This window comes from Podarcis raffonei, chromosome 10 (genome assembly GCF_027172205.1).
Source record: "Podarcis raffonei isolate rPodRaf1 chromosome 10, rPodRaf1.pri, whole genome shotgun sequence".
Classification (NCBI taxonomy): domain Eukaryota; kingdom Metazoa; phylum Chordata; class Lepidosauria; order Squamata; family Lacertidae; genus Podarcis; species Podarcis raffonei.
The window spans coordinates 20,252,925-20,280,278 of NC_070611.1; the positions used below are offsets into that span (position 1 = coordinate 20,252,925).

At 43.2% G+C, this 27,354-nt stretch overlaps 1 protein-coding gene across 11 annotated transcripts in view; it reads left to right on the forward strand.

Moving 5' to 3' along the window:
• The window catches only part of CADPS2 (calcium dependent secretion activator 2), a 360,741-nt gene that overhangs the window by 326,739 nt on the left and 6,648 nt on the right, over nucleotides 1-27,354 (forward strand). The window lies entirely within an intron of this gene.

The following is a 27,354-nucleotide window of genomic DNA, read 5'->3' on the forward strand; positions in this document are numbered from 1 at the left end:
GGGTGGTGCTGTGGTTAAACCACAGAGCCTAGGGCTTGCCGATCAAAAAGTCGGCGGTTCGAATCCCCACAACGGGGTGAGCTCCCGTTGCTAGGTCCCTGCTCCTGCCAACCTAGCAGTTCGAAAGCACGCAAAGTGCAAGTAGAAAAACAGGTACCGCTGCAGCAGGAAGGTAAACGGCATTTCCATGCGCTGGTTTGCCAGATGTGGCTTAGTCATGCTGGCCACATGACCCGGAAGCTGTACGCCGGCTCCCTCGGCCAATAAAGCGAGATGAGCGCCGCAACACCAGAGTCGGCCACGACTGGACCTAACGGTCAGGGGTCCCTTTACCTTTACCTAGATAACAGTTGAGAGAGGACCCTCACTCACACTTCAGACTTCCACTTTGCATTTCCATTGATGGGCGTCCCTCCTGGATGTCACGAGTGCTCACACAAAGATAAAACTCCCAAGCATGAGTCCACCTTTCACTCTCCACGTTCTCTGCCTTGTTCTCCATCCCTCCTGCTCTGACTTTGCATTCTTGTCCTCCTAATGCAAAGTTGCCACAGACACACACTTTCATTGTAGAGCTCTGTAAACTGCCCTGTGATTTTCGGATGAAAGCCAGTATGCAAATTTTTAAAAAGCATAAATAAATGAGCAGGCTTTTGGACGATCTAAACATATACACTTGCACTGGTCTGTACGGACCGTTCTTCTGAGTGATCTATTTCCTCGGAGTGTTGCAAACTTCAGCCCCTCGACTCTCCCCACAGAGAGCTGTGATCCCGATTTTTTAAAAAAATATTTTTTATTAAGGTTTTTTTGAGGGTTACAAAACAGATAAACAGGGAAAGGTATCATCTGTCACCTCCACTTTGAAGTGATGCAGTCTTTTTCCCAGTTCGTTTACATTTAGTGAGAGATACTTTGGTCATAGACATATTTCAGCTGAGGGAAAAGAGGAGGGAAAGATGTTATTTTGCTCTGTTGCCTAGTGTTAGCATCGGGGTTTGTGTCAGCATCATGCGGGTAGGTCCTTTGTTTTTATATATATTTATATTGATATTGCAAGAGTTTGGGGGTCCGGAGTTTGGTTGGTTGCGTTCAGCTGATTGCAGTATGGCTTGTTTGCAGGGGGGAGCTAGGTTGTTGGGTCTGGTTAGCTAGATTGATTTGTGTGCTCTTGGGGGGGATAGGTTGTCTCGTAGTGCTGTGTATGTGATAAAGAGGAACCATATCGGGATGAAGGCTTGTCTGTGTGCTAGTCTACGTTTGCTGGTTAACTTTTCTATAGGTGTCAGGCTTCAGGGAATCAGCTTCCTCCCCCGTGGCAGTAAATAAAAAGATCAAACGAAAGGAATTTCTTACCAGTTAGATTCTTTAATAATCACAGTGAGAGATAAAAGAACACGTCTACCTAGAAATGGCGGTGCTCCCAATTAAGGCTCGCTCCCCCACTCCGTCCCTATTAATCTACATCACTCCTACATCTTGTAATCTGATGTTGTACCTTCTGTGCTTTCTGTTATAACACATTCTGAGCTCTTCATGTCTTTGGAGAAGGGGGGGTGAATGCTGTCCAGAAACTGTGAATCTGTTAACTCTCTCTCTCTTCTAGTGTTTCTTCTGCTAGCTGTTCCCTATCCAGTATTCCCCAGCTTCTGCCTTCTGAACTATGCCCCTCTGCAAACCACTGTTCCAAATCTATACTGTCTTCCTGCTCCTGATAGATTCAGGGGGAGGGGTGGCTCCCACCATTCTTCCTCAGTGCAGTCCTCCTCAGCGTGGTCCCTGACAATAGGGCGGTTTCCCATACATTTTGTTACCAATGGTCTATGTTCACTTCACGAAATCTCCAAAAGAACAAAACAGGCAATAGAAGCAACTCCAGAACTAGCCCTATTAAATATATTCCAGGACAGCAACATACACACACGACAAGGAACTCATAAGTCGCTTGCTCTCAGTAGCTAGAAATATCATGATCCCATTTTATGTGTATTTAGAGCACTGAGCGCATCAGTCTGGGTAAGCCCAGACTCCTCTGGCAGCCTCCCCTAAGACTGTTGGAGAAGTCTACCTTCCTTCTGCAGTTCACTACGGTCAGTTCCTGCCCTGGGTCTGAATTCGCCTTACCATTTGCCACGGCGGTGCATCTTTATTTATGTTCCATCTCCACGGCATTTTAGAAAGCTTTTCTGGCAGTTTCGTTTAATTATGCAAGTTGCCGCAAATGTTTTCACAACAGCGATTCACAGCCTTTGCGGTGACACTTCGCTCGCGGTAGTTTGCGGAAGGTCTCGCTTCGCAAGACTCTCCGACGTGGGTATGTCGTGTCGCCGTTTGTCGTCTGTTAGCTTGACTGCTCGGAAGGAGCTTGACTTTAGCGCTCAGTCCCTTTCCTTACAGACACTTCTGAACAGTTCTAAAATTATTTTTGAAAAGTATCATCTGTTTTAATAAGCTAAGTGTTAGTATGTGTGAAAGAACAGTTTATTTATTTATTTGCGAAAGCTACGATGCCTTGCAGAGGTAGAAAGGGAGGGGGGAACAACTCCATCCCTCCAGCTGGCATTTTTAGAAAGTACCAGAGACATATTAGCAACTTCTGCATCAGTTTGGTGTTGCAGCGGGATCTGCAAGCATATGGTTCATTTCTTAGGCTTTCTGCCTGTTTGCACTGTGATTTCACTCTCTCCAAATGTTTAAAACTTAGATAGGAACCTTGATAGAGATTTCAGTGGGCATTGGGCCAGATCCATAGCACTCGCTCCTGCGATGTACTGAGCACACAGTCCTGATTCTGTGCTAAAATGTTTTTTTAAAAAAACAACAACAACAACCAGACATTCAACATGGCATCCAGTAGTTGGGAAAGTTAAGCTACTGTTGTTTTTCTGTACAGTACACATCTAATAATTCACTGGATCATCCCCAATGCTTCAACAAAGATTTTGGGATCTGTCATCACAGAGCTCAATCAAGTCCGCAGACTAGGAAGACTTGGATTTCTTCCAATTTTTAACCATTCTCCTTCAGTTGATGAGGGGGACGATGCGTCCAAAAACTATCAGAGAGATTTGGATAAATTCTTTTAGGTAGTTTGCAAGGGCGGACGTGGATGGGGTTTATGATTGCCCTTTCATTCTACAAATCGTCTCTCTGGTGGTCTTTGCTCTTCTTCAGCTTTCCTAGGGTGTCCAAGCTTCCAGAAAACCCCATGATGCCCTCAGCTGGACTTTCCTAGAATCACAGGGAGCTGGGAGGCTGTCTACCATGCTGCTCCTGGTTCTTGGGGTTTTTTGAGTGAATTCTCTTTCCTTGCCAAAGAAATCGGTGCATAAAGTTTTGTGGGGGGTTTTAAGGCAAAAGGAAAGGTTTTCCTTAAAGAAAATCAGCAAGGACACTGATCTCGGCTCCCTCTCCAACTTCCCATGCTTAAATAGAAGCCCATGAGAAGACACCAGGAGTTAACTCCTCTCATGGAGTCTTTTCAGATGAGGAAATGTATGTAGGCAAGAAAAGGAAAGAAAAACATCATTATCGTCCACCTTGCGACTACAAGGTAAAGTCAGCCCCGCAACACTGAAATCAGAAAGACATTCCAAAGCACCGCGTAAATGAGTCTGTAAAAACAGGCACATCTTTTTCAGGAGACAGGAGATGAACTGAGGGACACAATCTGCTTATTTCTTTCTTTTCCATGCCTATTTTTTTATTTTGAATGTTAGCCTCTCATAACATCATTTCTGCATAATCATGCACTTGCTCAAATCAGTAAGCAAGACCTCGTGAAAAGTTTTTTGAAGAAATGGTTTGACTGGATAAGCTGAATACAAGAGAAACAGAAAGTACTGCGCTTCGATATAATAATATTGGTTGTTGGGCTTCCTCAGAGTTTGTTATACCGTAACTTTTCTGGAATCAACAGCTGTGACTTTTATTTGTGTTGGCAACCAAGGAGTATTGCTGCTATGACCAGAAAAAAAGTTGCAAGTATGCCAGTTGAGTTAACATTGAAGTGAATGGGTTTGTTCCAAAATAAGTGCAAGTTCAGTTCCTGTTGTTTTTTTCCTACAAATAGCCTCTATACCTAGTAACAGGCTTCTATGAAGTATATATGTTAGGTAATAAAGTAGCACTTAATACTATCTAAGTCACTGGCCTATAAGGTTGCCATATGTCTGGAATTTACAGAAACATATCCAGAATATTGCACCCGCAAGCAGCGTCCAGGTGGAAATCAGCTAAATGTATAGGAAAATCCGGACGTATGGCAGCCCATGTCCGCAGTGTCGTTTTTGCTGATATTCCTCAGAAATAGCTCAAAAACGTCCAATTTATTTTCTGTCCGGATTTTTACTTTTTGAAATATGGCAACCCTACTGGCCTAGGCTGCCCATAATCATAAACCATTGTTTAGTACTTAATGGGAAAGAATCTTTACCTCTTTCCCTACACCCTCCTCTGGTGAACAGAGAGCTTTTGCTTCGATATTTGTTTTATTTTGTTCAATCAAGCCAGGATCAAACTGTTCAATTTTTTTTTATAAGATATTTATTAAGATTTTCAATTTTTTATACAAACAAAAAACAAACAAAAAGATTAAAAAACATGTAGTTCATAATACCCACTTTTCAGTAACATATTTCTCTGACCTCCTCATACCTCCCCTTCTTGTATTCCATCTCAAATTATTTGTTCAGCAAATCCTTAACTTAAAGCATTACAGCTTATAGTATCGCCTTATTTTCTATCCAAACCTTTTTTCCCCATATTCCTTTATATCATTACAGCTAGAAACCACTCAATTTCAATCCAACATCATTCAACATTCCCAGGATCAAACTGTTCAGGGCCCGCCAAGGCTCATGTCTTGCAGCACTAAACCATGGTCTAGCGTTACATGTCAAACAGACCATTGACTAAATTGACTTGCACGCCAAAGTTATTAGGACAAGTCCCTAATGTGGGGCCTGCTTGTGGCATGGGTTGCCCACTCCTGAAGCAGTCTAGCTTTCATGAATGAGTCACTGCAACCATATAGAACTTCTACCTTAAGTCAGACAAACATAGGGCTTTCCAGTAGATGGAGTTTACCTGTTCAGCTGTGAGATGCCATGGTGGAAGCTAGGATTGGGGAGGGAATAGGAAAACATAGATCAGGTAACGGTCTTTGTGCTGGACCACAGCATCTGGTGGTGATTCTTACCTGGGACTTGCAAGCTGCTAGCATCATCCTATATGGGTCTGGATCTCTGAATGTGCCCAGCAAAGACCATGCCTATTAACTGCGCTTACTGAGCAGCAAGAGAACTCACAGGAAGAAGGAGCACGCTGTTCTCTTCCCTCCTTCTCCTCCCCTTTAACTAACCCTCTCACCCGGTGGTCACAAGATTTTGGCCATTCAATAATCATGGCCCAATGGGAAAACTTATGGAAGATCAATTGGAAATTCACAAATTGTTATACGATTAGAGAGAACTTTCAAAAAATGCAACACCAATCCTCTGCACAGGGAAGAGCTGGTTTGTAGCCCAACTCCTATGAGCCCATGGTGATGAAAAAACAGGTTTTAGGCTTTTCTTTATTGGGGCCAGGCATTAAAGGGCAACTCATCTTTACCTGGGCATTTAAATGGGGTGGGAAGGAGGAGAACCACGCTCTGTTCCCCCCTGGCTACAAGCTAGATTATGCTGGACTCCCCTCCCAAAGGAGCCGAGGCAAGTGCCATCCTTGATGGGCTTTAGGTGGGCAGTGAAAGCATATTTATTCCACGTGGCTTCTAATCTATGGCTGTTTTAACCGTGTCCTTTTGGTCTTGTATCCAATGTGGTGCTAAGTCAGCATCCCATCAGCACAATAATTCCTGCTTGCACAACAGGACTTCACCCCCTCTCCTCCCACACTACAAACCCTCCAAAACTCTGCTCTGGGTGGTTGGGAGAAACCCCAGGACAGATGCTGGAGTCCTGTGTCAGGGAGAAGGGGGTAGGAATCCCATAGCAGTATACCTGAAGGAGCGTCTCCACCCCCATCATTCTGCCCGGACGCTGAGGTCCAGCGCCAAGGGCCTTCTGGCGGTTCCCTCATTGCGAGAAGCAAAGCTACAGGGAACCAGGCAGAGGGCCTTCTCGGTAGTGGCGCCCGCCCTGTGGAACGCCCTTCCAGCAGATGTCAAAGTGATAAACAACTACCTGACATTCAGAAGACATCTTAAGGCAGCCCTGTTCAGGGAAGTTTTTAACGTGTGATATTTTACTGTATTTTTGGTTTCTATGGAAGCCGCCCAGAGTGGCTGGGGAGGCCCAGCCAGATGGGCGGGGTATAAATAATTTTTTATTATTATTATTATTATTATTATTATTATTATTATTATTATTATTATTATTATTATAGCACCAGCAGGAATCCTTATGCTTACTTAGCACTGCACTGGATGCAAGCCTCCGGTTTTAAGTTTTTAGTTTTAACTATAACTTTGGTTACTTGGTTGTGTTTTGGCTTGGGGGTTTTACGTGATCTACTTCAGCAGCCCACGTTAGGGGTGAAAAGTGGCCTAAAAAGTAAACATCTGAGTTGCCGTATATCACCTGGTTCCAAAACCGTACTCTCTAAAATCCATGGAACTGGGCTAAGAAATTGCTATGGATCTGTTGCATCGCACTGGAGAACTCAGTCCCCTGTGCTTTTTAAAAGGGCTTTTGTTGTAGCTATTGGCAAACCGACGCCTCCAATTGTGAAAGCCGTGTCGATGTGCTTCAGCTGTCTCTACAACACACACTGTGACAGCAGTTTTTATCTTGCCACTTTCTCCTCCACAATAACAGCAGTAAGAGCTCTCTCACAAAGCTCACCCTAGTTGTTTAGACACAGATTCACATTCCTGTGTGAAATATTAACAATGCGCCACCATCTCTACCTGTTCCAGCGGAGTTTTAATTGGCATTAGGCTTAGTAAATGAGATGCTAAAGTAACCGACTTAAAAAATAAAATTAGCTGGTGTTAACCTGGTCATGTGGCAAAGGTGAATGTTGCTCATTAAAAAATATTATTTCTGTGGTAAACATGCTTTCTGATCCACATATATGCTTCTTTCCCTGAAATAATAATGCTTCTTCACATTTCTTTGGGTTACATATCAGTTTGACATATTGTCATTTGCGAAATAAATATGAAGATAATGTCTGTTATGAAAAGGAGAGAAGGTGTCAAGTAAAGTAGAAGAATGCTATTTCTTGCAAGTCTTGGGTGCTCTACTTTTTTTTTTTAAGGGATCTCTGTGGGCCCACCAGATGTGTGTTTAATTTACAAAAATGAAAGTGCAGTTTCAGGCTCTTGGAATAGTTAAGGCCTCTGCTTAAAGACCTCCAAAGAAGGAGACTCCACCACACTCCTTGGCAGCAAATTCCACTGTCGAACAGCTCTTACTGTCAGGAAGTTCTTCCTAATGTTTAGGTGGAATCTTCTTTCTTGTAGTTTGGAACCATTGCTCCGTGTCCGCTTCTCTGGAGCAGCAGAAAACAACCTTTCTCCCTCCTCTATGTGACATCCTTTTATATATTTGAACATGGCTATCATATCACCCCTTAACCTCCTCTTCTCCAGGCTAAACATGCCCAGCTCCCTTAGCCGTTCCTCATAAGGCATCGTTTCCAGGCCTTTGACCATTTTGGTTGCCCTCCTCTGGACACATTCCAGTTTGTCAGTGTCCTTCTTGAACTGTGGTGCCCAGAACTGGACACAGTACTCCAGGTGAGGTCTGACCAGAGCAGAATACAGAATAGTTAGTGGTGCTGGATCAGACCCAAGCCCACCAAGTCATAGAATCATAGAATTGTAGAGTTGGAAAGTATCCTGAGGGTTACTTAATGTGACCCCCAGGAATGCAGGAATCTCAGCTAAATTATACATGACAGGCATCCCCCTTACGCACAATAGACTCATGTGTGACCACGTATACGCATGGCATCAGGAAATAAACTCTAACCAGAAATGGTGTGAGAGAGAGCTGGAAAGTCCTCATGGCTTGCAAGGAGACCCTCACCAGAGCCCCAAGAGGAAGTCAGTGAGCCAAAAGTCAAGAAGAAAATGATGCGTGGGAACATTCTTCTTATGGCTGGTCCAATAGGAAATGACTGTTGACCTGCCAGTGGACTGTTGGCTGCCTTCTGTCAATCTCCAATTGATTGGACAGAAATGATGCTGGTAATATTATGTAGGTTTTGAAACCACCTTAGTCAAGAAGAGCAACTTACCCAATGGCCATGGGCCTTGCTTCTTGGCCTCTTTCTTTTTGCACGTTTTCAGCTTGCAAAATGAAGCTTATTTTGAATACCAGTTGCATCAAAAGATATTGAAACCAAGTTGGTGGATGTACTGCATGTATTCTGTGGTTGTTCATCCTAATCATAGAAAACATGGATTCACCATTCTCGGATATCACAAAATGGACTTAGAATGTATGGGTTGGAAGTATAATAGATAGATTCCAATGAGAGAGAGATGAAATAATTACAGTGTAATAACTGAGCACAAGTTGTCCCTTTCTTTCTGCCCAAGCTTTCAAATGTGGCCAATGGAGTTTTCTTCCATTTGGAGGGTCAATCTACACTACTAACTTCGTCCTGATTAAACAGCTGTTTTGCAAAAGCTTAGTGTGATCGTGGCTTCATTTTTTCCAGTAGTTGCAATCACAGAAATTGCTGCTGGCTCTCCACATGTTCATGCTAGCTAGTCTCCATGTGATCAGACATATGAATACGTAGAAAAATCCAACCGTTCGAATCGGCTCTTAGTTTAAATGCACCCCTGTAACACATTTGGTCGGAAACTTTGTTGCTAAGCTATGTACGTCTTTTGAGTACCTCCAGTGATTCCCTCCTCCATAGCCCATTTCCATGTATAACCCACCCTATCTCTAGGGATTGGAGTAGTTAACAATATGCCCAATTAAAATGTGAAATACCATATGCCCAGAATAGATTAAAGGAACTCTGCAGCTGTTGAACCTCAGGCCTTACCACTCACTTGAAAACCAAAAAGAATTGTCGTATTTCTGGGAAATATTATTGGCTTGGTGGAGTTTCCAAAAGACAGGGGCTCCGATGTCAAGGGCCAGCCACAAGAACACGTCTCTCGATGCCCTTGCCTTGCTGTTCCAACTTTGAATCTGCACATCTGAGTGCCAAGATGTTAGTAGCTTGTGGGAGCGAGACCAGTGCAGCCTTCCCAAAAGATCTTGTTCAAATGTTGGCCAAGGGGGGTTGGGGTAGCTACACCATTTCAGCAACTTGAAAGCTGCCCCTGAAAATGGTCCTTTCCCTTCTTCTTCATCATCATCATCTTCTTCTTTTTCTTCTTCTTCTTCTTCTTCTCCTCCTCCTCCTCCTTTAATCAGCTTCGGTCAGTTCACTTCTGGGTGTTGGGTGAAAATGAGAGGTGATTTCTCTGCTACCAATATATTATTGGCATTGAATGCTAAATCTCTGCCTAAGTACATGCCTCATGTTGCACATAAGGAAGGAGTTGGTAAGAACGTTCTCTGTGACCTAGCGTTTAAGCTGGCAGAATCCATTGACTCTGAAGGACTGGAGCGACCAATGCATATAATCTGCTATTTTTGTTGTTTTTGACTTTCTCTGACCTTTGTTTTGTAGCACAAGCAATGCTTTCATGTCGAAGGCAGTCGTATGGGAACGGCACTCTTGACTTGGTCATAACCATTCTTGATGTGCATTTTAATGTTTATTTTTTTGCATCCAATGAAACAGATGGTTCCGTGATTTGGGGGTATAACAACAATCTGAATTGAATGCTAATAACATTTACCACATTTCAGCATTTTCCCGTCGAAGGAAGGCACAGGCTAATGCAGGCTCTGTGATACACAAGAGGCTGCTTGGTGGAGCAGGGTTTCTTTTTCTGAAGTTTGCGGTGTCGTAATGGAGATCTGTGAGCATTTGTTCTCAGTCTTAAGTAAGAAAATACTATATGCATTACTTCTGCATTCTGCCCTTTTTTGAAGGAACTTGCTGGTTGGCCACATGGCAGCCTATGATGCATTTTAACTGCCCACCCAAGACTGAGCTTTGTACATATGGAGATTTATTACATCGAATGGTAGCATCCTGCCACTGTGGCCTGGACTCTCATAACTTATTTATTTCATGTTTGAATGTTTTTTTGCCATCAATATTTTCGATACTGCTGTGGTTTCAATAGCACTTTTCTGTCCTGTTGAAGTCTGTTTTAACTCTGTCCTAATAATTCACACTTGGAGGGACACGGATGGCACTGTGGGTTAAACCACAGAGCCTAGGACTTGCCGATCAGAAGGTCGCGGTTCAAATCCCTGCGACGGGGTGAGCTCCCATTGCTCAGTCGCTGCTCCTGCCAACCTAGCAGTTCGAAAGCACATCAAGTGCAAGTAGATAAATAGGTACCAATCCGGCAGGAAGGTAAATGGCATTTCTGTGTGCTGCTCTGGTTCGCCAGAAGCGGCTTAGTCATGCTGGCCACATGACCCGGAAGCTGTACGCCGGCTCCCTCAGCCAATAAAGCAAGATGAGCGCCGCAAACCCCAGAGTCGGTTACGACTGGACCTAATGGTCAGGGGTCCCTTTACCTTTAATAATTCACACTTAGTATTCATTGCCATAATTCAGTGTCTGTGTGTGTGTTTTCTCCTGCTCTTTCAAGATACAAACTTCAGCTTTCAAAACAGCTCGTTCTCAGATTACAACCTTGTCAAGTGAGTTTCAGCGCATCATCTTCCATTTTGCCACGTTAAATTATTGTTTGCAAGTTTGGGGCTTTGACGCTCTCTCTTTCTTTTTTTAAAGCAAGCTCTTCTTTTGATCTCGATTCTATGCCAGAACATCTCCTGCAAGTTGAGGCTGGGCTAGTGAGCTCTTAAAAGTCCTCTTCCTGAATCGAAAGCCTGCATGAGAATGAAAATCGGGGGAAATTTGAGAGAAGCGTGACTAACTCCCTAGAGGGAGCTTCACCAGACAATGCATTGTAGCTTGTTGAGCTGCGTATTTCTTTGATAAGTCAAAATAATCTTTGAGAAATATGTGGACTTCTGCTATCGGGTTTCAAGAAGCTCAGAAAGAACACAACCGTCACTTGGCACAAAGCCAGAAAGAGACATTTTTGCCTGATGCACCTGGGCATATGCAGCAGGTCTGGTAGAATCAGCTAATTAACAACACCGGCTTAAACAGGCACCTCATCTGGCAATGTAGTTAGTTGCCTGATGGTGCTCAGCAGGACCTGGTAGTGCTTTTTTATTTCTCTATCCTAATGGTCTGTGCCCACCTAATTTCGCCTTATTGTCAAGCCACTACTTACCGCAGCTTGAGGCCCTCCCAGGAGGCTAAATTATTATCAAAGGATTAGGGAGATGTAGCCTTGCAGCTCTGACATTTCTGATTACTTGTCTATGCCAGAACACTAATTAGCTGTGACTAATTAAGAAAAATGTCCCTGCCATAGAAAACCATTTAAAAGAACCGAGAAGTAGAAAAACAATTCCAAAGCGGAGCACTGCTCAGATTTTGCTGATGCTCTGTACATTTCTAGTGAGCTTTAAACTCACCTTTAATTGTGCCTTTTCTCCCTTTTTTTTTTGTCCCGCTTGAGTAACAAAAAGCCCCTTCATATAAGAATCGATCAGAGGTTTTCTCCATCGTTGGGGGTGGGGAAATAATTGCCTCCTTTTCAACGTTCTTTTGTAGCATCAGGTTTCCCCCCCATACGGCATGAAAGAGCAAATCTTGTAAATTTCCAAACACGTTAACAGGCTGTTGTGGGAGAAGGTGCCTCGCACACAGGCGTGCGTGTGCACAGATGCACACACACACACACACAAAGTGCAATCCACCGAGCGCTGCTGAGAACAGCCACCTTTCATCTCAGTGGGGTTTGGATTGGTCCCTCACAAGCCTTATTAAAATAAGTGGAGGTTGTGCAACCACAGGGCTTGATGAATTGCTCTCTCGGTCAATCACCTTTGAAATGTGCTTAAAAAGCATCAAAATATTTCAAGTAAGGGCTAATAAAGACTTCCTATCTCCCCGAGAATATTCACTGCCTGCCTTTCAACAAATGGAACTCGTCAAAATAAAATGGAATAATAATAATAATAATAATAATAATAATAATAATAATAATAATAATATACCAACTTTCATCTGAAGATCCCAGGGCGGTTCGCAACAAAAAAATACAAAATGAGAACACAAGATACATTATAAAAACAGGAACAAAAACAAACTGATATCCCCTACTGAGGATAGTGGACCAACTCTTTATTTTATGCTGACACCATCATAGGGAACATATCCAACTTAACTCTTGGACCGGGTGGTCCTGGTGGAGCCTGAAAGGTAGGAGAAAGGGAAATACTGTATAATAATAATAATAATAATAATAATAATAATAGTAGTAGTAGTAGTAGTAGCAGCAGTAATTACTATTATTATTATTCGTTATTTATTTATATGCCGCCCCTCTGACTAGGGTGCCCCAGCCACTCTGGGCTGCTCCCAACAAAAGAATAGTAAACACACAATACTATAATACTGGTTCATACACTTATGCAGTTATGTACACTTGAAAATAATTCCTTATTATAGTCAACTTTGCCATAATAGTTTGTGTCCTGTCCTCCGAAATGAAGTGGTTTGCGTTTAGAAGGCTTGTGATAGTTCAGGCCAAGTTGATTCTGTAAAGTCTCCCCCAAAAGTTGGCTATGTGGGAAAGAAGAACAGTCCAGTGAGGACTAAGCATACTCTAGTCACAGGCTGCCAACTGAATATTGTGGGTGGGAGAGAAAGTAAACTGAGGGAATGGACTGGAATTTCCTGAAAAGAAGGCATCGTTCACCAACTGAACCCTTAAAAGGAACATTCTGCATTGCGATGTTCTGTTTCTGGCTTCCACTTGTTCTGTTTTATGAATCGCTAAATTGCCTCAGCAGCTGAACACAGCTCTCAGCCTACCAGCGCTGCGTAAGTCTGTTTATACTGCTTAAACTTCACTTGCTCGGTCTTTCAACATTCATCTCGTAAGAGATTGCCCTTACTTTCTGCATTTATGCCATTTCTCTCCCCCTGGTTTTAGGAGATTGGGAGTATGGCCAATAGTTTGACGATGTAAACATTGTTTAGATTTTTAATGCCTTTGATTTGGAACCGTCGAGGTACAGTTTTTAATTTTGCTGCCCGGCCAGAATTGGTTATGCATTTATGTATTTCCATTTATTCATTTAACTCATTTCTATTGCACCCTTTATCCAAGATGGCTCCCAGAATGGCTTTAAAAAGTCAGTACCAAGATGGTTCCTGTCCTGTCTTACAGTCCAGGGGTCAGCAAACCTTTTCAGCAGGGGGCCGGTCCACTGTCCCTCAGATCTTGTGGGGGACCGGACTATATTTTGAGGGAGTGGTAGAAATGAACAAATTCCTATGCCCCACAAATAACCCAGAGATGCATTTTAAATAAAAGCACACATTCTATTCATGTAAAAACACCAGGCAGGCCCCACAAATAACCCAGAGATGCATTTTAAAGAAAAGGATGTATTCTACTCATGTAAAAACACGCTGACTGTCCACAGGCCAGATTTAGAAGGAGCGTCTCTACCTCCATCATTCTGCCCGGACACTGAGGTCCAGCGCCGAGGGCCTTCTGGCGGTTCCCTCACTACAAGAAGCCAAGTTACAGGGAACCAGGCAGAGGGCCTTCTCAGTAGTGGCACTCGCCCTGTGGAACGCCCTCCCACCAGATGTCAAGGAAATAAACAACTATCTGATTTTTGGAAGACATCTGAAGGCAGCCCTGTTTAGGGAAGCTTTTAATGTTTAATAGGTTATTGTATTTTAGTGTTCTGTTGGAAGCTGCCCAGAGTGGCTGGGGAAACCCAGCCAGATGGGCGGGGTATAAATAATAAATTATTATTATTATTATTATTATTATTATTATTAGGCGATTGGGCCAGATCTGGCCCCTGGGCCTTAGTTTGCCTACCCATGGTCTAAGACATGACAAACAAGGAAGGAGGAATAGGAGGGAGGAGAGAAAAGCAAGCTCACGCAGACGTTCTTAAAGTCGCTATAATGTGGTTACACAGTTTTGCCTGTGCAGATTCTCGGTGCCCTGTTGGGGTCCAAATGTGGGTTAACTAGTCCAGATGTAGTTCTTCCCCCCGTCTCTTTGTTCTTCCTTGGACCACTGTGGTGACACAGTTCTCAGGCCAAGAACCCACGAGGATGATTTTCTCTGAGCAAACACACATCCCACACTGAGTCATGATTCAATCAGCAGGTTGCACCTTTAGAATGAATCCTGTCACTTCCTCTTCACAAGCCTAATCATGTCATTGGCCCGACATCTTCAAACTTCCCTAGTTCTGAGAAACAATGATCCACCAACAACAGAAAAGTCTTTATGTTGTATCCTGATAAAGAATTGCTAAGGTGTGTGTTTTTTACGTGAAGAGCTCCTGTCCAGTAAAATGACATTTTCTCCATGAGTCCTGTGCATTTTACAAAGATCGTTCAAAATCGGCATTGTAACTGTAACACTGAGTAGTATTTTAACATCCATGAAACATCGTGATTTTGATCAGCAATTTTCAGATTTAATCTATTCATTTTGATTTGAAATCGATTGTTGAAACAAAACGTAGTCTTAAAGACTTTGTTTAGTATGTTTTTAAAGCTTTGATTAGACATGTCTGTTTTATAGTCTGCGCATGTGGCAACAGTAATTAAAATGCGTTCCATAATATTTCACAATCCAAGGATACTTTACAGCTATTTCTGTAACGTTGCAAAACATCTGCATTCTATAGCAATATCGTGAAGTATCAGAATATTGTAGTATATTTATACTGCATCAAAATAGGGTTTGAGCATCACAGATTTCAGTGTAGTTAACTGGACAAAATTTTTAAACAAACCTACATTTATTTAAGTGACCCTCGAGTACAACCAAAAATGTTGATTTAAAGCACCCTATAAATGCTGGTGAGGAGCTTCATAAATCTCTGTCTTAGAATTAAATAAACAGCCCACATGTCATCAGGAGCAAGCAGGAAAAAAGTGGGTAGTTCACAATTATACAGAACTTTTATCAAGGAGGATTTTTAAAATGGTATTTCACCTTACTCAGATCAATGGGATATATCCAGCCGTAATAGCTCTGAAACTGTAGGTGAATCAGTTGGAGAGTGTTAACTGGGACTGCTGCCTCCTCGTTCTGTGCAGTCAGGAAAAATCAATAGGATCTCTACCATTTGGATTGTCTCAGGTCATATTTTTTTTCCACCATGAAGTGCCAAGCGCAGGCACCATTGAGGGTTTATTGATTTCTGCATGTACTGTAAATATACACACATTTAATCAGCAGGAGAAGCTCACAGTTTCTAAAGACAAATATGTACTACTTTGCCGGTGTGCTGTTTGTATGTGTTACCTAGCTCAAGAGAGAGAGAGAAGGGGAGAAAGCCTGCCAGTGTTCATAGCAGCAGCTTTTTCTTTTCTGGAAGTCTTTGCGGAAAAACATAATAATTCTTACAGAGATACCAGGGAGTGGTGGTGGATATAATCATAATTCTGTCTTAATAGCGAACTTGGGTGGGTGAATGCCAGCTGGAATGGACCCAAACTGAGGTCAATAAGAGACTAGAGGGAGGTTGTATGATCAGGTGAACCCAGAGGTATGCAGAAGTAACGATCTTTCTGGTGTTGATTTTTACAAAACAGAAAATGGTGTGTGTGTGTGTGTGTGTGTGTGTGTCTCTCTCAACAGACACCCCGCAAGTGCCCCTATTTTCTAGGGATAGTCCCAGATTTACAGAAGCTGTCCCAGGTTCTGATTTGACACTGGAATGTCCCGCTTCTTCTTAGGACATCCCTATTTTCATTGGAGAAACGTTGGAGGGTATGGAGTTATCCGACTCCCCAAACCATCTGAAGGCAGCCCTGTATAGGAAAGCTTTTTAATGTTTTATTACATTTTTATATATGTTGGAAGCTGCCCAGAGTGGCTGGGGCAACCCAGTCAGATGGGCGGGGTATAGACAGTAAAATTGTTGTTGTTCTCCTATTTTCATCGGTGAAATGTTGGAGGGTATGTATCAATGAGCATTGAGCATGCCCGGTGTCCTCACGGAGCCATGGAATATTGACTGTCAGCAGAAAAAGAAAAATGTTCCCCTGGGAGAGGCTGGAAGGTGAATTCCTTACAGCTTATAGTATCCCAGAGTTTGAAGGCCTGGCTAGCTGGCTGGCATCCAGAAGGGCAGAACTCCTGTTCTGGGGAAAAGATGCACTGCACTGCAACACCATGTTGCAGATCTAATGAAAAACAGTGGCAGAAGGGGCTGTCCCAGCATTAGGGTAGCCAGTGTGACTGAGCTCTTTCCAGCAAATGTTTGATTAGGAAATGTAATGCCATAAGCTTTTTTTAAAGAATAGCTTCCATAACTGTTACCAGTTTAGGGCGACCATTTATGCATCACCAAAAAAGAGAGAGCACACATTTGCACAAAATTTGCAGGTGCTATTGCTATGCATTTAGACTTAGATACAATAACTAAAATGGAAATATGCACTGCTCCCAGGTGACCTGAGTGTGCTCAGACTGCTGCCCGGCACCTAGTTCTGTATTACATACATACATATATATATATATATATATATATTATTTGCATTTCAAATACAATTAAAAATTGTCACGTCTTCTGTTACTTTCAAAGATACAAACATTAGTGGATTTCCCTTCCTCTCCTTCCCTGGCTCCTTGTATAATCCACTCCCTCTCACATCTTCTTAGTTTTCCAATCCTTTCTCTTTTGCTCCCCTTATCTCTTGTTCTTACTTACACTGCTGAAATTACTAACACCCTGCTAAGTTAATTGTCTGTTTATCATAGTTTTGCCATGTGATCTATATACATATATATCATCCAGTCCTCCTTAAACCATTTTTTATCTTGATGTCTTAGTCTTCTGCTAATTCTGCATATTCCAACATTTTAAGGTGCCCCTCTTCTTTCGTTGGTACTGCATCTATTCTCCATTTTTGTGCTAGTAACATCCTTTACCCGTAGACATATACATGAATAGGTTCTTCTGATTTTTTGGGACTTCTGATATTATTATACCCAGGAGGAAATCTGCTGGGTTTGCGAAGGAATGTTCTTTTAAACATTTTTTAAAGTTCATTTTATATTACTTCCTAATAATCTTTAATTACACTGCAGTACCACCACATGTGGAGGAACGACCCTTCAACCTCTTTACACTTCCAGCATTCCCAGTTCCGTATCTTTTTCATTGTTCCTTGTTCCAACAGAGGATGCCTTCTTTTAAACTGGAAAACAGATATGACTACCTAATATTTGAGATTGCCATCTGACTCTTTCTGTGTTTCCTATTTTAACTGCCTTGGAGTTTTTTCCCCCTTAGTGTCAAGTGGTATATACTTTTTTTAAAAAAAATAATTACAAACTAAGGAGCTTGTGGTATATTGCATGGGAAGGGTTTTAGGCAGGACAGCAGAATATAAGGTAAAAGGTAAAGGACCCCTGGATAGTTAAGTCCAGTCAAAGTTGACTATGGGGTTGCAGCGCTCATCTCGCTTTCAGGCCAAGGGAGCCAGCGTTTGTCCACAGACAGATTTCCGGGTCACGTAGCCAGTCATCATGTGGTTTGGTCATCTAAACTGCGTCTGGTGCAACGGAACACCATGATGCAAACCAGAGTGCACAGAAACGCCGTTTACCTTCCCACCGCAGCGTTACCTGATGTACTTTCAAACTGCTAGGTTGGCAGAAGCTGGGACAGAGCAACAGGAGCTCACTCCATCACAGGGATTTGAACCACCGACCTTCTGATCGGCAAGCCCAAGAGGCTCAGTGGTTTAGACCACAGCGCCACCCGCGGACAAGGCAGAAGCATTTCATCAGTTGACTGTCTGCAGCAGTTTTATTCCCAGGCAAGCGATAAGTGATGGCTTCTTTAAAAGAAGATGAGACAAATTAATGGTTGACACGGCTATCAATGGCTGCTAGCCATGATGGTTGCGTTTTGCTTTCACTGTTGGAATATAGTTCTTTGTGACTCTACGTATATACATTTGGATATTATTTTGAGTCTTAATACCAATTGCATTGGGGCATCCAGTACATATTATACTTTTGTTGTATACAGGGCTGTATTTGTTTCGATTAGATTCTGTTCTCTGTATTCCTTCCTTGCTGGATTCTGAGCTCGTGGGTTTTCCTCTGGCATCCGGTTAGCCGCTGTGAAAACGGGATGCTGAATTAGGTAGTCCATTGGCTTGATCCATCAAGCTGTTCTTATGAGGAAGGAATAATCAACTTGTGACCCTGACTGAGCACTACTGATTGGACAGCAAAAGCCATCATTATGCTTTTGACACAATCACATCTGGGCCATTTTACAGCAAGCATCGGGTTGAACAGCTCAAATCAATGGCAACAGAGGAGGCCTGCAGGATGGGCCTATAGTACAGATGTGTTGAACTCCCATCATCCTTGAGTCATTGTTCTGGCTGGGACTGTTGGGAGTTGAAGTCCCATCTGGAGGGTCACAGGTTTCCCACCCCAATTTCAAGGCGCTCCACCATTCTTGTATCCCACATTCTTCCCACTTTTCTCCATGGAAAGAAAATTCCCCATTCTAGGCATCCAGCAGCATCCTAAATGCTTTTCTTCCCTAGTGAGGGGAAATCATATAAGGCTGTAACATCATCTTAGAATCCTCTTCTAGGATTGTTGTCAGAGTCTTTTCCCCTACAGCAGAAGATGATTGATCCTCCAAGCACCCAAATGTGATGGAAACGAACCAAGTGACTTTTAATATATAGAGAGAGTTAGATATTTAATTGCACTTAGTTAAGCTCTGTTTACTTACCCAAAGCCTCATAGTAGTACAGAACCAGTGTATTTAGGGAAGAAGAGTTCAACAGCTGTTGGAGTGGCTCTGTGCCCAAGGAGATTTGACTCCACTCCTTTTGTTTACGAAAAGGGGGGGGAAACCATCTAAGTAGAGGAGGCTGCCTTTGAATATATTTCATATTGTCGCCTTCCACCTCTTGCGGAGCTGTGTTGATTGAAAATCTCACGTAACGTTAAGTGGGCGGTTGTCTGTCTGCATCGCAAAGCTACGGCTCGGTGCGGCGCAATATGGAAACTTTGCGGCGTTTGCTCAAGGGAGCTGCAGAACTGGAACACGACGGGGCACTGAAGATCAGGTGCAAGGATTGGCGGAGAGGGAATTCCACGTGCCACTTCTGCAAGTCCCATAGTGCAAGAAGCATCTATGTTAGAACATAATATTTAAAAGTAGAAATAACATTGCAGGTGTCTAGGTCTGTGTTCCCCACCCGCTGTGCAGAGTTTTGATTCCGTTCTACGCCTACCATATGCACAGGAAGACACAAGGGATAGGCAGGTCGTAAACAATGACATTTAAAACTGCATCGGTTGGTAAACAGATTGTTTTGCGTTAATTCTGGTTTCAACATAATCCTTTAAATAAGGATTTGCGCCGATTCCATTTCCACAATGAAGCTTTATTTCTACTGCCAATTTGCTCCCAGGTCAGGTTCAGTTCTGTGAATTTTGTTAATTCGCTAACGTCTTGGGCCCAAACAACCTTCAGCATCATCTGATCCTTTCTGCTCCACCTCAGTCTTTGAGATCCTCTGATGGGGCAATTTTTGTGGCTCCTCACACCTTTACTAGGGACTGAGTCTTCCGTGTGGCAGTAGAGATTTGTCAGAAATCATCCTTGCCTTTTTTTAGATGTCTCCTCAAAATGGCCTTATTCAGACAGACCTTAGCAATGGAATTTTCTTCTTACCAACCAGTATTTATTGATGTTCTCACCAAAGTTTTAATTTGTGCTTTTGCTCTTGTTGTAATTTTATCACTCCCGTTGTGATTTTGTGCAAGTGTGATTTATAAATATTTGAATGAATTGATGGGTGAAGTGGGGGTCATTGTCAGGACCCACTTCCCCTGGAACGCCATGCCCCTTGGTTTGGAGGGGGCTATATGGGGGGAAGGGACGCGGGTGGCGCTGTGGGTAAAAGCCTCAGCGCCTAGGGCTTGCCCATCGAAAGGTCGGCGGTTTGAATCCCCGCGGCGGGGTGCGCTCCCGCTGCTCGGTCCCAGCGCCTGCCAACCTAGTAGTTCGAAAGCACCCCCGGGTGCAAGTAGATAAATAGGGACCGCTTACCAGCGGGAAGGTAAACGGCGTTCCGTGTGCTGCGCTGGCTCGCCAGATGCAGCTTTGTCATGCTGGCCACGTGACCCGGAAGTGTCTGCGGACAGCGCTGGCCCCCGGCCTCTTGAGTGAGATGGGTGCACAACCCCAGAGTCTGTCAAGACTGGCCCGTATGGGCAGGGGTACCTTTACCTTTACCTTTTATATCGGGGGAAGGAGGTATTGTGAAATAATGGGTTGCAGCTCTGTTCAAGCAACCTTTTGTGTCAGAGTACTCCAATGCATACACAAGGGTATCTGAATGAGGTTTAGCTCTGACACAGAAGTATACAGAGTGGAGCTCCTCCTCCTAAGGAGCTTTGCTTTTGGCTGAATGTGTTTTTTCCTAAAAAGCATGCCCATTTGTTGGTAGGCTGCCAGTTGCCCGTTTTCTTCCTAAAGCAAAGGGAGATAGCTGGGGAATGTTTTGAATGGGCTGCAAAACCAAAGCTCTCCATGCAACTCCCCTGAAAAGAGCTGTCAGCATCGTTTGGCTTCAAGGCGAAATCTCTCTCTCTTGCCCACACACCAATAGCTGCCGAGGGACTAAATCCCACTCCCAGCTAGCTATACATCTGCTTCTGAAGCTATGGAGTATTGTTATTGGTTGGAACCATAGTAACCCAAAGGGTGAAAGGGTCGAGATCCTTGGAAAGCACAGATTCTTCATTTCTCCCAATCTAGTTTCACTTCCCTTCCATACGGAGGCCATCTGTCCTCTAAAATCCAGTTCAGACCATGTGAATTAGGCATCGGTGGTTAAAAATATTTTGCATCATAAAATCACAAGGCGGTTTTTAAACGCTGCTCCCGATCCTCCCTCCCCACACATTTACACGCTCCAAATCAACCGTACTAACAAACCAAATGTAGGGTAATTGTATAAAATTAATTCTGACACAGGCACAGTTTTACAAATGTGACTTAGCATTACACACAAAAACGCAGTAGCGGGTGTTTGGGGTTTTGTTTTTTTTAGGCAATATTAATTTCAAGTGTATTGACTGGAGACCATCAAACTATAAATTAGCTGATCTAGGATAATTAAGGAGGTGACACACACCATAATGGAAGATTGTTGGCAGTTAATAGGCGGTTTCAATTATGAAGTTGAACTTTGCAGGGGAAGGGTAGGGGGCTTAATAGGCCATTAATTTTCAACCACATATGCATAATAGAGAGCATCCAAATCTCTCTCTGATCACTTGCTCTTATACCTACAATTGCACATTTATATGGACAAAACAGAGGGTTTCTTTTGTGGGGGAGAAGCCTTTTATGTTCTCCCAAGCAGGTCTGTTTGCCTGCTTTTCTCCTTCAGCAAAAAATAAAATAAAATAATGTTTTGGGTTACCTTTAAATATTGTCTTAGATTTTATTTTGAAAATTCAGACCTTTGGAAAGGCGTTTTAGCCCATTATTTATGAAAATTCTATTTTATTGTAGAAAGGTAGTGAAAGATAGAGGATCTTGAAATCATGTGAGAGAAACATAAATGATGTACCGTGATAATGAAGCATGTTTATGCAAAGAGGTGTGTCTGTGTAATCTGTCATTACTTGAGCCGTTCACCATTCTGCAAATGAACCAGTTGCTCAATAGATGTGATGATCTGAAGTGCTATCTATTTATATATGTATATAGTTGGTTTGAAAACTAACATGTTTCTTCCCCCCCCCCCATAGAATTTGGGTAGCCCTTTTGCCATCACTCTCTGCAGTGCCGTCGTTTAATATAACACTGCAATTGATAGAGACATTGTGGCTAAAATCCTAGGAGTTTTTTCACCTCCCTGGCTGTCCCTTAATAGGCTCGGTGTCACAAACGGACAGAGCTTCTGGGTTTTTTTGTTTTTACCTGCATTTGATTAAACTAAGTTCTCTATTATCCATGCAATTACAAACATTCTTCTCTGACTCCCCGAGCGTGTTGTTAATTTGGCCAATACTGCATTTTCACCCATCGCTAGACAACGTTGCAGCATCTAAAATAGCAAAGTCTCTTATTTAGCGGCGTGCGGCTCTGCACCTCGGCTCCTGCCATCTTGATAAAGCAGGTCTTTTCCACTGAATGTGTGGTTTTGCCGTTATCTAGGACTGTAACTAACACCACAGAAGAGGATCCACCGGGATCTTTGCAGCGCTGGTTCCTAATCATGTAATATTATTTCACGGTTTGTGCTGTCTGCTGTCCCAGCCCTATTCATTTCGGCCCTGGCAGGATTGTGCCCTTAATTGGAGGGAAATGCAGCTTTGCTCCTTGAGAGGCAAAAGGTACCATATTCTCCTCCCCATCGCCACCACCCGCCTTCCTCTTCATCAGTGACCGGTCGCCAGAAGAGCCAAGCCAAAGAAAATCCCTATGTGGTCTGGCGATTCAAAAGTAGGAATATCAGGACTCCGAGGTCTACGGCTTTGTGTATTAGTACATATTGAGTCTTCGTTCCAGGTAGCAAACAGCTGCATCTTTTTAAAAAAAATAAAATCTTTTTATATATATATAAAAAAAATCTGCAATGTGTTTACCCCCCCCCCCAAGAGACAAGTGTTCGATTTAGTAGGCTCCGTCTCAGAACGTTATAGATTAGTAGTTGAGCGAGGTAGGGATTGTGAATATTGAATATATTTGTTTTGTATTTCCAATGGCCGGCCGAATAATGAAATTCCTTAACTACTTCTCTTTAACTTGGCTGAAGAAAGCTCGGTATGTTGCTAAATCTCTTTTCACCGGCACTGCCGAGAAACAACTTTAATCCTTGTTAGAAAATTGCCAAGTCTGAGGCTGACAAAGAGCTCATGCTTGTTCCATTGTTAGTGCTCCCGGGCCCTGAGAGTGGAGCCCTTTACAGCTGCGTGGATCCAGCCTGGCTCAGCTGTACTATTTAAGAGAGGAGGGTTTGTCAATTTCTATTGACAATGGAGAGAGTTTTTCAGCGCCTGTAGCAGTGCTGGACGCAGTTGGGGATCAACGCCAGCCATTCAAGCTGCACCCTCTTTCATTGCTTTGGTTTGTTAATTCAAGACTAAAGGTCCGCTGAGGGGGTTTAGGGTGTTTAAGAAAGCTGATGAACTGAAAGCGTTTACGGCCCTGGTGTGGCAATTTCCATAGTCGGTGGCAACTATTGGCACGGAGTGAGCTGTGTCCTTGTTGACCCTCTGGTTATTAAAAATGCACAAGTGCTGCGCTTCTCAATATTTCAACACTCTTTCATTGTCAATACCACCTTCTGAGCCCTTCAGCTTCTTACTTGCTCTAAAGATCTTCTTAGATTGGGTTTGAAAACTTCACCTTAAACACTAGATTAGACTGATGTTCTGTTTTCCGTGCTCCTGTTGATTTGTTGAACCTTCCTAGGGCTGGAAAGCAAGTAGCAGCTTGATGGGAAGACGGGTCGCTAATATGATTTACCAGTCTACAGTCATGCACAATAAGTGTGAATAAATACAGGGGTCTTGCAGAGTCAACCCTAGCCTTTCCTTTTTTTTTCCCTCTTTTTTTTTTAACTTCAAAAGAGATATTTCAAGGGAAAATGAAGTGAGTAATACATGCCCTTACAGGAGCTGTCTGAACTATGTATGGGGGGGGGAGGAGGGAGAGAACAAATTTTCTTTTAAAATGGTTGGCTGCTGTCATGCACTGGTGTGAAAAATATATATATAATATACACTTTCTGTTTTATTCCTGTGTAGGCAACAGCGCAGCAACAACAAAAAAGCAATAATGCCATAGAATTGACATCAGGGCACAATGTAATGCCTTTTCAATTTTCCCTCCTCCAAGCTCAGGGGAATGTGATTATTTGGGGTGTCGTTGAAAAGTATTGTTGTTTTTACTGTAAGAACTTTGGAGTCTAGCAGGCATCATTCATTGATGCGAAAAATAATAATAATTGTTTGTCTTAAAAACACAAAAAGCTTGCATACTGCCAGTGAACGTTGTTTGAGACAAATAAAGGTATAGCTTTACTGTGCTCAAAATGCAGAGGGAATCTGGCTTCCTTAGCTTTCGCCGTCTTAGCCGTTGTATTTAGAAGGGAATGGTTTGGCTAAGATTGGTTGGAGTCAGAGGTGGAGCTTACAAATTTTGTTAAGGGCCCTTCCGCTCCCACCCCACTGCCATATAATTTGAGCACTGGCTGTCCTTGTAAAAAAACATTACCTGTGGGTTGTCATTTAATTTAGTATATTTTTGCACTGAATATAAGAAGAGCCCTGCTGGTTCAGACCAAAGGCCCATCTACTCCTGTTCTCACAGTAGCCTACTGGATAGAATAACTGTAGAGTTGAAAGGGACCCCTTGAGGCATCTAGTCCAACCCCCTGCAATGCAGAAATCTCAGATAAAACATCCAAGAGAGTCTGCAACCTCCTGTGGGAGACTGTTCCACTGCCGAACAGCTCGTACTATCATAAAGTTTTTCCTGATGTTTAGTTGGATTCTCCTTTCTTGTAACTTGAAGCCATTGGTTTGAGTCCTACCCTCCAGAGCAGGAGGAAAATAAAGCTTGATCCCTGTTACCTGGGACAGCCATTGAGATATTTGAAGATGGCTATCATATCTCCTTTCAGTCTCCTCTTTTCCAAGCTAAACATCCCCAGCTCCTTCAACCGCTCCTCATAAGGCTTGGCTTCTAGACCCTTGATCATTCCAGTCGCCCTCTTTGGCACACCTTCCAGCTTGTCAACACCCTTCCTGAATTGTGTTGCCTGCGGGAAGCAAGCAGGAGCACAGCCCGCACTTTCCCTACTCGTAATCAGAGGTGACTGGCATTCAGAGGTACCGGTATACTGCCTGCAATACTTGAGGTAGTGAGCAGCCGCCATGGTTAGCAGCCACAGTGAACCTTATTCTTCATTGTTCTGTTCTGTCTTACACCAGGTTGGATCCCAAGATTTTGTTCCATCAACAGGAGGACCCCTCCTGTAAGCAACCGAAAGCTAGGGATCGAAACGCAGCTTTGCAAGCCCTGTTTTGAGCTCGTGAGAGATTGGGTTAAGATCAAGCATGATTGGGACTTTAGCAGTGATGTGATTTCGTTTGGGAGGCTTTTGCAATCATCGTCAAAACAAGTCCCTCTGGTACAGCGGCAGTGTTTGCTGGGAAGATTGCACCCAAAATGTGCAATATACCTTCCCAAAGACGCTTCCGCAATTACAACCTTCGATGTGCATTGCCTCTCAGCCAGTAAGGCTCCGTTTGACTGTGTATCTTTATGCTAAAGTGAAAAAAGACTTCCCAGGTGTGTGTTCTGGATGCTGTAAGAAGCACGTCGGCGCTTCCCCTTTCAGGCATGGGGGTTTCTTTAACCTGCCTTTATTTCCGAAAACCTTATGCGCATCCAAGCACCCTTTGCTGTAGGTTGGACAAATCCAACCTGCAAAATACTCCAGTCAAAAATCCTGTGGTCCTTTTGACTTCCAAATTGAAATGCATTCGGTGCTACACAAGGCTCGTTTTCTATTAGTAAGGAATGGAAGACAGCAGCAGTGTGACTTAAATAGAAATGGATATTGCAAAATGGCTATTAGAAATCATGCTCGTGATTAACACTTCTCAGGGCTTTCCGCCCTAGTCCACCCTGCTACTTGCAACTAAATACAAAGAAGGGTGATGCTAAATGTAAAATTCCGGACCCGGCGCTTTTTACCAGCTTATCCTGTCCAGTGCTAAACAGTGATTTTAGCATTTAAAGGTTCACAGGAAGGGGCAACAGCAAGCACAGGGCCCTGTTTGATGTGTGTGCACGGGGCACATGGCATTTGTGTGTTTAGGGGAGTGACTTTGGCCAAGGTTCTTTTCTCTATTAGCCTCCCGCAACCCCATTAATTTCCTTTTCAGGGAACGACAAATCACAACACTTCCTTCGACAAGCTGCAGCTTGCTCATTTGTGCAAAGTGGCACCACTTCTGCTCCCGACTTAATTGTTTGATGCCCAGTCTCCTTTGCATCGCTAATCGACGGCCCGCAACGTGGGCTTTTTCCTTTTCTCGTCGAGGGTGCCAGTCTTCCCATGGAAATGGGCAGCACTGGGTCGTGTTGCACACCTCCGAGGTTAATTCTTCCCAAGGTCTGTTTGATAAGAGAACAGATTGGGTCTATCATATTGCATGTAACAATGAATAGATACAAAAGAACAAATGGTGGTTGAGAGAGTGATCAGGTGAGCGAATTTATTGTCGCAGTGAATTCACTCAGATACCATCTGTTAAGCTACATGACACTCATCCCAATGTGGCTGACAGCATTTATTTGAATGCCACCTGTTATCCATGGATTTAAAAATAACTTCTAATCAATAATCTTTTAAAATATTATATATAGTGTGAATAAGACTTGTAAAAGCAAACTCTGCAAGGCACTCATCTTTTAATGTTTGCTATAGACAGGATTCAGCTCTGAAGAGAGTATGTCAGAAATAGATAATAAGCGAAAAGGAAACTCCTAATTTGCATATATTTGCATGCCTGTTCACAGCCTTTGCAGGTGCTAAACAACAAATGGTGGCTAGGTATTGTGTTCAACAATATCCTTATTTTGAAATAGTAACACTACGATGCCTCAGAATTTATATTTCAGAATTTTTAAATCATGGCTAGCAGTCCTAGAGCAGATGGGCTTCGGCCAAAGAATCTCAGGAAATGTAATTTGTTAAGGGTACTGGGAATCATAACTCTGTGCAGGGGAGACTTGCACACAGCGTCACTGAAATGCAAAGCCAATCACAAGTCCTGCTGGGGGTTGTCTCCACTCAGGAACGCCAGTCAAGAGCTCCCAAGTGGAGCAGGTCCCTGCCGAAAACAGGGCTTGCCACCAGTGTGGAATTTAAATGCAAGGCCTACTGCAAGCCTGGCTAGGATCAGGTCTACTTTGGAACCTACCAGATGCATCCGGTTCCCCAATTGCTGTTCTAGAAGTGCTGCTTTGGGACTCAGTTCCAAGGAATTTCCCCAGCACAAGCTGTATCGAAACATGTCGCCATTGGTGCAATTCCCCATTTAGCTGGGCTTTGAGCAGAAAGCATACTGGTGGGCTGTGAATGTTATCATTAGCTCAGTGGTAT